Source organism: Aquarana catesbeiana, linkage group LG01, assembly GCF_042186555.1.
Source record: "Aquarana catesbeiana isolate 2022-GZ linkage group LG01, ASM4218655v1, whole genome shotgun sequence".
Taxonomy (NCBI): Eukaryota; Metazoa; Chordata; class Amphibia; order Anura; family Ranidae; genus Aquarana; species Aquarana catesbeiana.
Window position 1 is genome coordinate 500346634 of NC_133324.1, and position 13891 is coordinate 500360524.

The 13891-nt window shown below is 45.3% G+C and overlaps 1 protein-coding gene and 1 long non-coding RNA gene across 4 annotated transcripts in view; one reads left to right on the forward strand and one right to left on the reverse strand.

Annotated features, from left to right (window-relative positions):
- Positions 1–9375, reverse strand: part of LOC141103347 (uncharacterized) — a 171362-nt gene extending 161987 nt beyond the window's left edge. For both annotated transcript variants that reach the window (XR_012235306.1, XR_012235305.1), the window contains exons 1-2: positions 9009–9375; positions 7366–7465 (exon numbers count right to left, since the gene is read on the reverse strand). This is a non-coding gene — a long non-coding RNA (uncharacterized lncRNA). The remainder of the gene's footprint in view (positions 1–7365; positions 7466–9008) is intronic.
- LOC141103331 (tetraspanin-33-like) overlaps positions 1–13891 on the forward strand; it is a 73766-nt gene that overhangs the window by 37692 nt on the left and 22183 nt on the right. The window lies entirely within an intron of this gene.

Below are 13891 nucleotides of genomic sequence, written 5' to 3' on the forward strand. Positions count from 1 at the left end.
TTTTGACAAATTAACAGTTAAGATCCATTTAGATTTCCTCTGACACTTCTAAATGTATAGAAGCAAATCTCACTTTAGCCAGGCTATGCCATTTTGGGATTAAAATAGGACTATGGTATATTTTCAGTGAGTACATATTTTGAATTTTAATTGTAAATTTTGAAGTAATTTTTGTTTTCACCAGCAAACTTTATCTCTTTGCTATTTCACATTTTGGGTTTTTTATTAGGATTAACACTTGTAAATGTTATCAGTGTTTCAGGGAGCATGGTTAACTTTATTGGCTTAAGAGACTTTGTTACTTTAGGAATAGTGAATTCTGGACCATTCTCATTGGACAAAGTTTAAGCATTTACCTATAATACTGAAGCATATAAAAAAGAATCCAAAGCACCAAAGAGATCTAGATAGTGATATGAATAAGTGATATAAGTTGACAGCTGCAGTGAATAAGACTTTGCAAGTGCAAAAATTATAATAAAGAGAATAAATATACCGCACTAAATGGCATGAATATTGAATAAATATCACATTTGAAATTGGTGCAACTTTAAATTGAAAAAATTGCTAGAAAGTCCCATACAGGTTGTTTGTTGCAAACATCAATAGCCTTATAGCATTAAAAGTTCCAAATCCCAAATAAAGTGCTCATGCTCTACAGAGTGGATGCGAATCCATGCTTGATAAGTGCTCAAAAGACAGTGCCCCCACATAGATGTGAACTCACCCCTCCAAATGGACCAACTATTTCTAGTTTGGTCAATCACGCATGTGATGTGGGGCAGTCCCCGTGGGTTCTCTGTGGGCTGGTGTGGTTTAGGATGGATGTTCCTCATACAAATGAATATGATAAAGAAAGCTTCATTCCTTTATGTACTAGCGTTGTTTGGGACAGATGTTCCTCTTGTAAATAGACATGACAGAGAAAGCCTCGTTGGGCAGCAACGTTTTAAAAAATGTATTCCAGATAAAAAGACATCACAATTAAATTTACATGTAAGGGTGCCTAAAAGCCTGGCACCCAGTGTGAACAGCAGGTAATTTCCCAGGAAATTTGTCCATAGGCAGTGGTAAGCCGCCGCTGTGGTGTACTGGTTGATTTCCAAGACCGGAAGTGTGTCGCAATGACGCGATAACGTGGGCCGACCTCTACGCATTTCAGCCAATCAAATGAGCCGTCTTCAGGAAGTTGTGGTTCCACCATTTTGGTTGAGGGCATAAATATATTCATTCCATAATGGTTATCATTAATATGTTGAATAAACTCACTAAGAGTCTCTGCTGTCCCTTGCCATACAATCAGTATGTCATCTATATACCTGTAGTAAGCTCGTAGGTTTGACCACATTTCACTATATATCCCCTCATCCTCCCACTTGTTGAGGAAGATGTTAGCGACACCCGGGGCGTATTTCGTTCCCACTGAAGCATGTCCACCTCCTACAGTACACAATCCTGTTGGCCAGTGAGGCAAGCATTTATAGTGATGGGCCGATGAAAATAATTATAAATCGCTTAGCAGCAAGCTCCTACCTGAAGCATTTGCATAAATAGAATGACAAAAGCTGCTGCAGTTATTATTTGGTGCCTGCATTTTATGCTAATGACTAAATATTCTGGCCATCCCCCTACCAGTCCTGGCAAGCACACTGGTGCCTAGCACAGAGTTAGAGGAAGCAGGGACATAACTAGAAATCATAGCGTTCCATGGTAAAATTCTGATTACTTTCTTTCCAGTGTCAGCTGGTATCCCTAATACCAAACTCCTTTAGCGGTGGTAGTAAGTGGCCTATACTTCCACAAATTTTAAATGCAATGGTGTTCAAAGTAAATGCCCCTGTTACATTGGTGGTCAGTAGAGAAGTGCAAACTTTCCGTTCTAGTCATTGTAGAATTTTCTGTTATATTGATGGTGAGAGAAGAAATGACAACTTACATTGATGGACGACAGAGAGGTGTCCATCTATACTGATGTTTAAAGACATAAGGACATCCTTACACTGGTAGTCAATGGAAAGAGTGGTCACTTACATTAGTGACCAGTGGGAAGAATGCTTTGTACATTGGTGGTCAGTATATTACCCCCTTACTTTGGTGTTCAGTGAGCAGAATGCTTTTTTACACTGACTCAGTAGAAAATAGAATGCTGCTTTACAGACAGATAAATGAAAGCGATAATTGGTTTAAATGGCTACTTATCTAAGAAATGAGCAGAGACGCTCCACATGTCCTTATACTGGCATAGGCTCTGCAGATTTACTTTTACAACGGAACTATGCAGGCACAGTTGGGTAGGAGATCAGCAGGAATTGCTTGCACACTGGGTGTCATTGACCCAGGGTACCATGCAGAAAACTAGTCAACATTCTCCAGGTAACTAAAATGTAACACCTTCTGCACATGAGTGAGATGAGTCCGATGCCAGTACCTTGCTGCCCCCTCCAGACTGAGAATGTCCCAAAGACAACTGAAAAAAACACAAAAAGAGAGGGTGCACCAGCCTGGTGCATTATCTCTAAAACCATTTATTCAAAAGAATGTAACTATATCTACTCACAGACGTCAAGACTAACACAATCAGTTCATCCACTCTGCTTGCTCCTGGGCTTGGGAGGACATCACTTAGGATACATATGGCTTATACCAGCGGACCCCAAACTTTCTGGCACCAGGGCACGGTTTTATGGCAGTCAATTTTCCCAAGGACCGGGGGGGGGGGGGGCAGGGCTGTGGTGGACGAGTTGGGGAATGGGATGTTCACGGAGTCTGTCCTCAGCCCCCTTCACACCACAACCCCACTTTACAGCACAGTGAACCTTTTTATATCAATGTCCACAGTCCCCCTTTACATCACAGTTCCCTCTTTAAAGCAGTCCCACAGTGTCCTCAGTTCCCCTTCACATCACAGTGCCCCTTTACAATGAAGTCCCCTTTACATTAATGTAACGGGGGCTGCTCTGTAAAGGGGGCACTGTAATGTAAAAAGGGGCTCTGATGTAAAGATGATACTGTGATTTTAAGTGTACTGCACTCTAAAGGGGGCATGGTAATGTAAAGGGGGGGTGTTGTCAGAATGTTTATACTGAAATATTAAAACAGTATTATAGTTATGTGATTATGCAAATATCTGTGGTTTTGGAGATTTTCACATTTTTACACAAAGTGATTACAACAATATGCTAAAAAATATATTTATGAATCAAAATTCAGTGTAAAATAATATCAGATATAATTGGTGATAATACAAAAAGATAATATATACTTTCAAATATTAAATATATATATTGGAAATACAGATGATAATACAATTTTACCACAAGCTCTTATTACAAAATGTCATATTTCAACACTTAGTAAACTTATACTTAGTAACACTTAGTAAATAGCTTTCCGTGGCTCTACGGACTTCTGTAAACAGGCTAGGTGTTGATTTTAACACTTGTGATTCTTCTCAAACAAACACACCTTAAAGCTTCCACTTTAAAAATGCACGGACAAAATGTTATACTGTGCACGTAGCTTTAAAACTTATTTACGGTAAAATTAATTCTCTAATGAATTTTATGTTTAAACATATATCATAACAAAGCCATTGATAAGACTATTAAAGTCAGTTTTTGTTGAGAAATACAACCATGTGTATTTCTCTATATTTGGAAAAATAATTATTTCGTACTGCAGTTGGAAACAAAACGATTCCAAATATGTTACAAAGTTTAAATGGTTTTAGTAATGTATATGCTAAATAATTCAAATATCAATAGATTGAATAGAAAATTAATACTTTACTGGTGGTCTAAGAAACTTTTGTTGTGAGAAGTATCAGTTAGGTGTCCCAAAGGACTTCTTCCAACATTCTCTGCGCTCTGTCTTTCTCCTCTCGTCTTCCAAGATTCTTTTCGTCCCCCTCTCTAGCTCATTCACCCTCCAGATTCTTTCAGTCCCCCTCTCTCCAGCTATGTGTATACTCTTTTATCCCACCTAAAAAGTGTGTGTGTGTGTGTCACTAATACATAATTGATGATGTCAAACGACAGGTTGTTTCTATGTAACCATGGTAACCAAGAATTTACGATCTTAAGAGAACTTAAAATGATACACTTAAAACATTCTGGTGAGGGTTTCTTAGTTTTAAAGACAATGAACTTAAGCTAACCTCTTAAAAAAAAAATGTTTTTAAACAAGATGGTTTCTGGTTTGTTCATAAAATATATGATGCAGAGACCTTAGGAATTAATTCTTTTTAACCACAATAGTTCTGACAATGTGATGTAAAGAAACTGCACTGTAAAGGTGGCACTGTGATATAAAGGGAACTTCACAGTAAAGGGGCACCTTTATATTACAGTGCTTCTAGCAATCACAGCCTCCTCCATCACAGTACCCCTGCAGTCGGCCCATCACAATGTGCCTGAAGCCTGCCCCCCCCCCTTTCCTCTTTAACATCACACATCACTTTTCCCCATTGCAGGCTCTGCATCTCCTGCACAGGACTCCTACTTATTATCAGGCAGTGTGTCCTCACCCTGCTCCTCCACGCTCCCACCCGCCTAGCCAAGGATGTCATCCTACCAGCAGGGCAGAGAGAAGCTCTCCATTCTGATCTGCAGCTCCTCACACCCCCTATCCTGCTGATTGAATGACATTGTCATGGCCGCACAGCAGGAGGTGAGCGGCAGCCACAGTCTGCGGTAGCAATGTGCGGACAGCGGTTTCCACTCATCCCCTGCTGTGCAGCCTGGTCATCAACAGGCGGTCTGTGGCCCGGGTGTTGGGGACCCCGGCTTACATGTTTCAAGGGCTGTACCCTCTTCCAGGGTACAGCCCTTGTGTTACTTAAATACACTTTGTCAGTCTTGACTTCTGTGAGAAGATATATTTACATTCTTTTGAAAATGGTTTTAGAGATAATGTGCTAGGCTAGTGTGCCCTCTCTTTTTGTGTTTTCTCAACATTCTCCAGGTGCCTGGGACTGGCAACAAGAAAAGTCTGTAGCTTTCACTTGGGCCAGGCCATATATTAGGCTTGCCCTGAGAGACAGAAGCAGCAATTGTATAGACTGCGAAGCAGGAAGAAAAGCAAGTATGTGTAATGACCAGGGGTGGACTGACCATGAGGGCCTGCGGCCACTAGGGGGCCCCATCAGGGTTGCCAACCTCAGTAAAATCAGGGACAGATTGTAAAAATCTGTGTTTTTTTACATCTGTCCCTGAAATGTCCCTTACCGACATGCTTTTTCTGTAAAAATCCAGGGGCTATAGTTACTCTGCCTCTCCACTGTCTACTCAGCCAATGGAGACGCACTGTACACGCCCCCTTCCCCGCGTGGCTTTTTTGACTATAGAGCATGAGATGCCGACAGTGGGAGGAGAGGGAGGAGGGCGAGGACACAATCTGCAGTGCAGTGAAGAACGGGCTGCAGGTAAGCCGGTTGATCTCAACTAAATGTATTCTTGTCAGTGCTTACCCTGGTGAGGGGGAGGCTGTGTTTCTTCTCCTGTCTCTGGGGATGTTAGATCGATTTTCTGTGGGAGAAGTGCACTGTTCCTGGAGGAAGGACTTTCTGAACTTCTTCCACAATCTCTCCCTACTCATCACCTGCTCACCGGTACACAGGCACAGTCTCCTCCTCTCCTGTATCACCACATCCAATGTCTGTGAGCTGCTGGGGCACTACAAGTACCAGCATGCTAGGAGATGGGGGCAGCAGCAGTGTGTTCTATCAGACTGATTTTTAGATGAAAAGTGCTGGCAGCTGGTGTATGTGACTGTGTGTGTATGTATTCTGTGTGTTTCTGTACACTGTGGGTGTATATATACTATGTGTGTGTGTGCATATACAGTATACTGTATGATCCATGTGTGCCCACTGCCGCTCAACAGAAGTCGATCTAACAATCAACTTTTGTTGAACAGACATGTTGGAAAAAAGCCACTCAATCAGCGGCTGTGTTGCCAACCATCCACAGAGAGGAGAAAAATCCATTTGTTGCCATTCGGAGCCATCTGATTGGTGCACTGCTGAGCTCGGCCTCGGATCAGGCAGCAGGGCAGGTCTGGGTGCACACCTGTACAGTGACATCATGGCACACACCAAGCACAGTTTTTATGCACATGCCCCACTGCCCGATCTGAGGCCAACCACAGCAGTTCACTATTCAGCTGGCTCTAGGACTGCACATGCACAGTTCAGAGCCTGCAACAAGTGGATTTTTTTAAAAAAGCCTTTTCCTGCCAGCTGCCTACCACACCAAGCACCAAGGTGAAAAGGTGTGTGTGTGTAAGGGGACACTGATGGAAGGTGCCACTCTGGGGGCTCTGCTGTCATGCGGCACTCTGGGGGGGCTCTGCCGTAGGGTGCCACTCTGGGGGGTCTGCCATAAGGGGGGACTCTGATGTAAGGTGGCATTCTGGGGACTCTGATTTATAGGGATAATGTTGGGACTTTTATGTAAGGGAGGACTCTGATGTGAGTGTGGCGCTCATCTTGACTGCTGTACGCTATATGTTGTTTTGTTTGTTACTTACTCCTGACCCATGTACTCTGTACATTATACTGTACATGGACCTGACCAAGGTGTTCATCGTCTCAGTTGCTGGTTTTAATTAAGTTCTTTTGTAAGGTAGCTTCAGTAAGGGCCAGTTCACACCACATGCAGTCTAGTGCGTTTTTTTTTTGTGCATAAAAAACGCATGGATAGTAGGTTATATGGTTTCCAATGGCATAGTTCATACCATTGCAGTCAGATCCAGGGCTTGCCCGTTCGAGAAAAAAAAAGTAGAACATGCTATATTTTTCCTGCACTGGACTGACAGGAATGCAGTAAAAATGCATCAAAACTGCACTGGAACACATCAAAAATGCACTGGTCCCCAGTTAAGGAAAAGAAGAAAAAAAGCATCTGGAATGCACACAGAAGCGCATTAAAAACACGCATGCATAAACTCAACCAGAACAGATCTGGAGTGCGTTTTTTGTGGTGTGAAACACAGTGGCGGCTGGTGAAGTTTTAGGATGGGGGGGCGCCAGACCCCGCCCTTCCTTTTTGACCCTTCCCACTTGGTGGAAATGGGCGTGGTTTCAGCGAAATAGTGGGCGTGGCTCTAAGGTGGTGTGGTTAGCGTCTGAGATGAACGAGGGATGGAGGGAGAGGGCGAGGGAGAGAGGGACAGCAGACCTAGATCCTACACAACAAAAGAAATGTGTATTCTACAAAGTTTAACAATCAGCAGATAAAGATACTCCAAACACCTGGTGTTAGCGCTTCAATCATCCCGGCACCATGGTTGTTATGGTGTCAGGATGATTGAAGCTCATTATTACTATTATTACATTGTAATATAAAATGAAATCGTTCAACTCACCATAATGCAGAATCAGTGGGAGCCCCGAGTGTGTCACTAGCCACGTCGCCTACAACCAGATGCCATCAGGTGTCCCCAGCAGTCCCTTCTTACATGCAGCCTGTGTCACATCAAATGCAGCCTCTGTCACATCAAATGCAGCCTCTGTCCCCCCCTCAAATACAGCCTCTGTCCCCTTACATCAGAGTTGCCATCAGTGTCCCCCCACAGCATGTGTCCCCATCAGAGCCCCCCACAGCAGGTGTCCCCCACAGCAGGGTGTCTCCATCAGAATCCCCCCCACAGCAGGTGTCCCCATCAGAGTCCCCCAACAGCAGGTGTCTCCATCAGAGCCCCCCACCAGAGCCCCCCACAGCAGGTGTCCCCTATCAAAGCCCCCCACAGCAGGTGTCCCCTATCAAAGCCCCCCACAGCAGGTGTCCCCTATCAAAGCCCCCCACAGCAGGTGTCCCCTATCAAAGCCCCCCACAGCAGGTGTCCCCCATCAAAGCCCCCCACAGCAGGTGTCCCCCATCAGAGCCCCCCACAGCAGGTGTCCCCTATCAAAGCCCCCCACAGCAGGTGTCCCCCATCAAAGCCCCCCACAGCAGGTGTCCCCCATCAGAGTCCCCCCACAGCAGGTGTCCCCCATCAGAGTCCCCCCACAGCAGGTGTCCCCCATTAGAGTCCCCCCACAGCAGGTGTCCCCCATTAGAGTCCCCCCACAGCAGGTGTCCCCCATCAAAGTCCCCCCCACAGCAGGTGTCCCCCATCAGAGCCCCCCACAGCAGGTGTCCCCCACAGCAGGTGTCTCAATCAGAGTCCCCCCACAGCAGGTGTCCCCATCAGAGTCCTCCCAAAACAGGAGTCGCCCATCAGAGCCCCCCACAGCAGGTGTCCCCCATCAGAGCCCCCCACAGCAGGTGTCCCCATCAGAGCCCCCCACCAGAGCCCCCCATAGCAGGTGTCCCCTATCAAAGCCCCCCACAGCAGGTGTCCCCCATCAGAGCCCCCCACAGCAGGTGTCCCCCATCAGAGTCCCCCCACAGCAGGTGTCCCCCATCAGAGTCCCCCCACAGCAGGTGTCCCCCATTAGAGTCCCCCCACAGCAGGTGTCCCCCATCAGAGCCCCCCACAGCAGGTGTCCCCCACAGCAGGTGTCTCAATCAGAGTCCCCCCACAGCAGGTGTCCCCATCAGAGTCCCCCCAAAACAGGAGTCGCCCATCAGAGCCCCCCACAGCAGGTGTCCCCCATCAGAGCCCCCCAACAGCAGGTGTCCCCATCAGGGTCCCCCCAACAGCAGGTGTCCCCATCAGAGCCCCCCAAAGCAGGGTGTCCCCCCCACAGCAGGTGTCCCCCATCAGAGTCCCCCCACAGCAGGTGTCCCCCATCAGAGTCCCCCCCACAGCAGGTGTCCCCCATCAGAGTCCCCCCCACAGCAGGTGTCCCCCATCAGAGTCCCCCCACAGCAGGTGTCCCCCATCAGAGTCCCCCCACAGCAGGGTGTCCCCATCAGAGCCCCCCACAACAGGTGTCCCCATCAGAGCCCCCCACAGCAGTTGTCCCCATCAGAGCCCCCCACAGCAGTTGTCCCCATCAGAGCCCCCCACCAGAGCCCCCCCTCAGCAGGTGTCCCCCCGATTCTCCACACAGCGGTACTTACCTTCAGTCTCCTGCGGTGTCCTCCTCCTCACACTGGCAGCAGCATTCTTCCTGCTTCCTCTCTCGGGCGCAATGAGAGAGAGAACCAGGAAGTGACATCTGACTCAGGGCAGATGTCAATCAAATCTGAAGTGCCAAGTAGCTTCCGCCTGGCGCCTGTAGTATGTATTGCTATGGCCGAGCGGAAGCTACTCGGCGCTTCAGAAAACGCCCCAAGGCGGGCTAAACGCCCGCAAATGCAGCGCCACGTCTGCAATCTCGTGATTGCATAGACGTGGCGCTTCCTATAAGTGCACTGTGTCCGGCGTCGCACTGTATCCGGCGTCCGAACACAGTGCACTTAAGGACCTTTTTTTTCCTTTTTTTTTTTTTTTAAAGGGCCAGTATTAACCAGTATTTAAATTTTTTTTTTTTTTTTTTTTGACTTTTTTTTTGTTTTTTTTTTTTTTGTTTTTTTTTGCTGCCTGGAGGGGGGGGGGGGGGGGGGGGCGGCGCCCAGGCGCCCCCTATGGACGGGCCGCCACTGGTGAAACAGCCCTAAGACAAAAATAGCTTTTCTTTTTTTTTGTGTACATAAAAACATATGTAATTGAAACATTCATTTAAAAAACAAATGATCCTTTGACTGAAATGTATTTGTGTCTGTGAGATTATCAGTTGCGGCACAGTAATTGGAATCTTATGAGTACAAGGACTATGTTTGCATTATTTACAGCAGATGCAGATTCTGCTCAGTCCTCCTTTAGGACTCTCCCACTGGTCATGCCCATTGTTTGCCATGGTGCACTATGCATGCCGCAGGTTAGCATCTCCCTGGTAGGGGGCTCAGGAGCCCATGATGCTGTTAAGGTGGTACTGCCTATGAAAGGCTACTGGTGCCTTTACTGGATAGCCAGCTTTAAGTCCCCTGCCACTCTGCACGTCACCAGAGCGCCCGGGGGCCCCATGAGTTGTCAGTCCGCCACTGGTAATGACAATATTAAAAAAAACAACCAATTCTTATCTTGGTTTTGGATAAAGTGGGCAGGGGTTTGGACTTGTATCAGGTTTTATTTGCCAGTTGTGTTCATATGATGAGACATCCTCTCACTTCCTATGCTGGTGACACCAGGACAAACATGGGAGGAACAGTGATCACTGCAACAGAAAGACAAAGGAAATAAAAGCAGATAGACGTTTTCACCCTTCCCAATTTAATTAAAACATGTTTTTTTGTCCTTAATAAACATTGATAGGATAGACTGATGATATTTATTTTTTGATTTGTATTACATAAGACATTAGCTATTTCTATGTGTGAGTTACAGTTTTTCCTTGCTTGCTTGAAAGTGTATTATTCTTTACAACTTTGTTGTTATATTTATGCCTATGTCATTTTGCTTGTTGACTTGTTGGCAGTAAATCGGTTACCATGGAAATAAAATACCTGCAATCTCCAGCAGAACCAACAAAACAAGTTTCTGCTATTTTTCCCGCCCATCAGGCAGAAAATCGCTCTGCACTTTAAACAACTCATGTTGTGGAGACTATCTGAAAGGAGATTGCTTTTTCCTTGATTGCTTTTGATTATTCATGTTTTAAAGGACTACTAACTATAAAATATAGTGTTAGAAAATGAATAAACTCATTACCGAGAATTTTTTTTTGTAGATACTTGCGGTCCCCTAGTTACAAACATCCAACTTACAAATGACTCCTACTTACAAACAGTGGGAGACAACAGGAAGTGAGAGGAAATCTACCCCTAGGAAGGGAAACTCACTCCAGTAAGAGTTATCATGGGAAAAAGGTGTCTCCACTGATGCCTTATCACCAATCCTTGTTTCCACAACAACCCAGAATTTTCCAAATCCAATTGTCATTGGGACAGAAAGTGAGGTGAAATCTTCTGAACAGGGGCACAGACAGCAAAACAATGTTACAGGGGTGATAACCCTTCCCTATGTTATCCAAAAAGCTTAAAAATGTTTTTTTTTTTTGCTGGAGCTACACTTAAAAATGTACCTGTTCCAACTTACAAACAGATTCAACTTAAGAACAAACCTACAGACCCAATCTTGTTTGTAACCCGGGGACCGCCTGTATACAGTACTGTACAAAAGTTTTACACACTTACTCTATGTATCTTTCCTCCTCTTCTCCCTGGGTGTCATGGGCCTGGACAGAGCAACTGAACCTAAATCCCCTTTCAAAGTTGTTAATCGAATATATCCTTGCAAAACACTCCCATAACCATCTTAAGCCTAGCGCACATACAAAGAAAAAAACTTACAGCTCAGGTCGGAGCCATTGTACTAATTATGCACTGTTAGTACATCAATCTCCCCTGCTGTTCTATTGTGTGCTTACAGGGGAACACCAGAACACTCTAGTCAGTGCTCTCAGTCATTGGATAAGAGCACTGATCGGACCTGCTGCAGTACACACGAGTCGAATGTTGCGCGATTTCTATTGAACCGGTCGATGCCGCCCAACATTCGGCTGTGAGTACTAGGTTTTACGGCCACTGCTTCAAAAACCAATTACTGAGTCTGGTATAGTATCTCAAAAGAGTTGCAGATACACACTACTTGATGGGGCGTCCCTTGCTTCCTTTTCTTATTTCATTTTTACTTTGCACTGAGGTCTGAACATATGTTAAGAGATTGCCTCTGTATGCACTATTGTGCCTCTTCTTTTCTCTGTATGTGTTTTAAAAGAATAAACCTGTTACACACCTGGCAGAAGAGCCTAACATCATGAGGAAGGCCTCTCTTAGACCTCTAACTGGGCAGAGCAGACAAGTAGCTCAGGAGTACAGAGTGGCATGAGTGGCTATTGGTCTTGCTAGCAGCAGGGCTGGACGGAATCTCTGGATCAAGCAGGGGAAAACTAACACAGTGGAGCAGGAGTGCTGGATAGACACTAGTGAGAAAGAGATAGGAGAAGGCTGGCACTGGCGACAGCAGACAGGTACAGGCTGGTAGCAGACAGGTGATGAGCAGGCACCAGAGGAATATAGACAAATGCGAGCAACAGGCAGTCCAGCAGAATCGGGGACAGAGACAGAGTCAGACAAACAAGCAGATGGATAGGGTGCAGATGCATAGGCAGGAGAGTAGTCAGGATACAGGCTGAGTCAGTAACAGATCAGTGGAGCAGCAGCACGGGCACAGGCAGAAGCGAGGTCAGAGGCAGGCTGGGGTCAGTGCAGGTGGAGTTCAGGAATACTCAAGACAAACTGTGTCAGTATCAGTAGCCAGATGCAGAGTAACAGGTTGCAGATATGAATGGGAATGCTGTAGACAAGACAGCACTGAAGTACAGGCTAAGTTTAAATAGCCTTCTTGGCACCAATGTGAGCAACACAGAAAGTGAAAAGAAGAGAATACTTGGGGCCAGTTTGTCACTTGATCATGGCTACAGGTAAGTAAAAAGAGCTTGTAGATAGGTCTATGTTTTTTTTTTTTTTAACCCCTTCCCCCAAAAGCATGTACCCGTACATCCTCTGATTGAAACGGCTATACCGGGGCCATGGCTACAGTCATGATTGCGGTATCGTTTTATAAAGGTGAGTGATGCTGTACAATGTGAAATGAATCCAGGCAGCTAAAAAAGCCACTGGATTGCTTAACATGCAGCGGAAGGGGGTCCCCCCTCCAGCATTCTTCTGACACCTTCCTGTGCTCTCCCGTCCCAATGCCAGCTTACCATAGAGATGCCTGAGGACCAGAACATCCCAGATCATCTCTATGGAAACTGAAAGCGATGAGTATTTTGCCATTTCTGGTTCCAGACTAATGTAAACAGGCCATTACCAGACTGTGAAAGCATCTGTTCTTGGTTTCATCAGATGCTTTTAAGGGCAGAGGAGAATTCAGGGGTCTAACAGACCCCAGATCTTTCTGTAAAGAGTGCCTGTCACTGCCCATTCTATCACAGTGGGTGTTATTTAGCCCTTGTGATAGCAATAAAGTTGATAAAAAATAGATAAAGAGACAAAAAATAAAACAATACAAACAAAATAAATAATGAAATAAAACATTTTAAAATACCCCATTCCTCTTTGCACGCAAAGGCGAATGCATACGTAGGTCGTGCATGCATATGTAAACGGTGTTCAAACCACAAATGTGAGGTATCGCCACGAACATTATAGCAAGAGCAATAACTATAACACCAGACGTATCAGTGTGCTACTAAGCTTGAAAAATACAAGGATGTTATGTGTGCTAAACATTCTTTAGAGTTTTTCTGATACCACATATATTATTTGTTGTGTTTTACTTCTCCCCTCTCTTCAAAGGTCTGGTAGTCTTGCTTGATCTTGCAGTTGTTTCAGCCTACGTTCACATTGGGCCGATTTGGCATGCGATTTGACATGTCAAATCGCATGCCACATCTATGGCTATTTCCGGCAATAGCACCGTTCGTACCAGTGTAGTTCCTGTACTACTTTTGGCGACTTCGGGGGTGATTTGAATAGTTATCTGTGCATGAACCTGCACAGATGTCTGTCAAATCGCCCCCGAAGTCAGACTGCATTGCTAGTTTGAATTTGTGCGAGTTCAGCTGAACTTCACGATTTCTAGCCCGCATCAGTGTGAACCTGGGCTGAAAGTGTAGTTGCATGCTGTTTAGTTGCCTGTGTGGGCTGCATAAATGAGTATGTTCCTAACACTGTTTTGAACTGAAAGGCCACTTAAAAAATGATGACAATTCTTCAACATTATAGGAAAAGTCAATTTGAATGTCAGAAACTACTATATAGCAAACCTCCAACATGCATTTCACCATGGCTTTATGAATTTGGTGTGTGTAAGGCCCCATTCACACTGCTCTCATGCTAAATGCTCTATTTTATCATGTGGGCAGCTGTCAGTTTTGGGCTGCAGTGAGGAATGG